The sequence below is a fragment of the Mus pahari genome, chromosome 19 (genome assembly GCF_900095145.1).
Source record: "Mus pahari chromosome 19, PAHARI_EIJ_v1.1, whole genome shotgun sequence".
NCBI classification, from domain to species: domain Eukaryota; kingdom Metazoa; phylum Chordata; class Mammalia; order Rodentia; family Muridae; genus Mus; species Mus pahari.
In genome coordinates, this window is record NC_034608.1 from 68,729,337 (window position 1) to 68,732,333 (window position 2,997).

A 2,997-nucleotide genomic window follows, 5' to 3' on the forward strand; every position below is an offset into this window, starting at 1 on the left:
ACGTGTGGAAGCTGAAGAACATTCTACTCAATGATAAGTTGGTCAAGGAAGGAATAAAGTGAGAAATTAAAGACTTTTTAGAATTTAATGAAAATGAAGCCACAACAGCCAAACTTATGGGACACAATGAAAACAGTGCTAAGGGAAAAAATATGATTATGCCTCTAAAATATAACTTAGTTAGAATCTATTCTCTAAGGCTGAACTGTAGCTCAGTTGGTCAAATCAAGAACACTCTAAGGCTTTATAGGGGACTGTGTTCTCAAATATACTTATTATTAAATCCCACCTTCATGTACTTATGGTTCTTCACAAAGTTTGTAAAATGTACTGCTTTAACTACCAGTTGCAGAAGCCAAATGAATGCCCATAGGACTCCAGAGAACATGCATAGAAAATGTTTGTCAGGAAAAACTATAGCTTTTAGTATTTTTAAGCAGTAAGTAAATATATAAGCTAACAGACATATATGTGTGCATATAACTACCAAATTACAAAGGTGTGGCTTATTATTTCATTGTACTTTTCTAGTAGAAATTATATGACAAGTTTTGTTTCCTTTATTATCAATAATTAGCTTGCAAAATTTTAATACATTATTAAATGTATGCACATGTTAAAATATTCCTATTAGTGCCCTTTGGAGGAGGATGTGGGAGTGAGGAGGACTGGCAATTTGCCTTTTATCTAATAATTATTAAAATTATTGCATATTTTATTTAAAATTTAAAAAATGCATTGTTTCAAATAATTAACAAATACTGACATATTTTTCTCTTTTCAGCCTTGTCAGGTTAGTTAAAAGCAAGGCCATATTCTGGTAACAAAGGTAGCACCTAGAAATTTTCTGCCCCAAGCATTGGTCAGACAGTATAATAACACAACAATTATTCCATTTTATATACATATAAGAACTGGACAAAGAGCACTAAAGTCATGATTTTGTCTTTATTATTGACACTTATGTGGTGTTCAGAGTATAATTCTTATCCTATAATCACTTTTTGTTTGCAGGTTACAACATATAATAACATAAATGATAATAGCCTGTAATTGAAGATATTTCTAACTGTACTTGTCATGTGTTAGCTGTTATTGGAAATTTTTCCAATTGATTTAACCTTGGCTACATAAGTTTAAAACATGATCAAGTTCCAAAAAACTTTCACCATTAAGTTCTGTTGTTCAAATTACACACACACACACACACACACCAGAGCAATCAGTCCATTTCTAAAGTAAGCATTCATAAAAATTAAGTTAAATGCCTTAATTTATTTTAATATTTTAAATTTAGAATGGCAGTATATATTAATGTTGGTATTTGACAAAGCATGAAACACATGAATTTGGAGCATTGTATAACTATACCTGTGTGAAGTTATTGAGGTATATAAACAATATGCTCCTGTATATAGGAAAAACAGGGCCAAAGTACTACAGTTTCCTACACTTTTTCAGATACATCCTTTTTATAAATTTTATATATATATATATATATATATATATATATATATATATATTAGATTTTATTTCTTTATTATTTATACATGATGAGTACACTGAAGCTCTCTTCAGACACACCAGAAGAGGGCATCACATCCCATTTCANATGGTTGTGAGCCACCATGTAGTTGCTGGGAATTGAACTCAAGACCTCTAGAAGAGCAGTCAGTGTTCTTAACCACTGAACCATCTCTCCAGCCCTATTTTATTATATTTTTTAATTAAAATGTAAATACGACACTTCTCCCCTCCTTTAACTCCCTCCTCATGTTCCCTCCTTTCTTCCAAACCTTCCTATAACATCACCTCATTCCCTCAAGTTGATGGCCTCTATTCTTTTGGTTATTACTGCATTTCATTTTAATACTGTTCCCAGTAAGCTTTAGCAAAATAATTGGATGTAGGAAAAAACAAGAAGCAGACCCTGTAAGCTTCGGGTTCATGCATACTTTGGTAGGTGGCAGATATGAGATGGCCTATGACTATGCTGAGTGGTCTGATCTATGATCATCTGGATAATTAGAATTCTACCATTCCCTGAGTATAGTTATCTTGAGATCACCATCATCCTGGTGCAAGGGGACCTGGACAGGGAATTAGTCTGAAATAATCACCACTCCAGCATCAGGCAGGTCCATAAGGGCTCCAGGTTGTGAAGCAAGCAGGAGACTAGAAGAACCTGGTATTACAGGCCCAGCTCACCTGAGCGTTCCTAGGAGAGCTGTCCGTACAAGTACAAGGTATGAAAGCAGGAAAGTCTGCCCTACCATCAAGCACTTTGCTCTGTTGAGCAGGCCCCAAACATGACAGGAATTGTGGGTAGTCCAGCCCTGAGGATGCAAGTATGGGAGACCTTGCCCTACCAGATGTGTTCCAATAGTGACATGGATGAGGAAGAGATCCCTTCTTCCCCCTTCTCTCCTCACCACCTGCAGCTGACAGAAGACCTGGTCCTGATGTCACAGATCAGAAGAGCTGTTACTACCCCTCACCTGCTGCAGCAATCCAGAGATAAGACCCTCTACCTTACTTGGGCAGCAGCGCAGAGCTGGATCTTGTTGTGCTGGTGTGGGTGAGCTAGCTCTGATGATATGAGAGCTGGAGAATGGGTGGGCTATCTCAGACACCTCTCATGTCCAGCCAGGGATTAGAATTGGCCCATCCCAACATCAGTCCTATAGATGAACTGCTGAAGTTCATGAAGGGACAGCTGCTAAAGATCACAATTACACATTTTCCATGACACCAGGCAGCAACAGGATCTCCAAGAGGAGTCACAGAGAGATTCCAATATTAATAGAATAGCAAAGTCAGAGTCCTGGTATCAGCCCAACGAGTCATTGCAATGAAAATTTATAGCTAAAGAAGAGTGAACAGAAGGGATACTGTGGGACACACTGACTCACTACAGCTTCCACCACTAGATTTCTTTTTTTCTTGGGTGGTGAGGTTGCAAGGATGGTGAGCAGGTATGAGTAGAAGGAAGGTGAG

General features: G+C 37.3%; 1 pseudogene; it reads left to right on the forward strand.

The window, feature by feature from the left end:
- The first annotated feature begins 1,923 nt into the window (after window positions 1-1,923).
- LOC115062637 lies at window positions 1,924-2,041 on the forward strand (annotated as a pseudogene).
- Window positions 2,042-2,997: the final 956 nt, after the last annotated feature.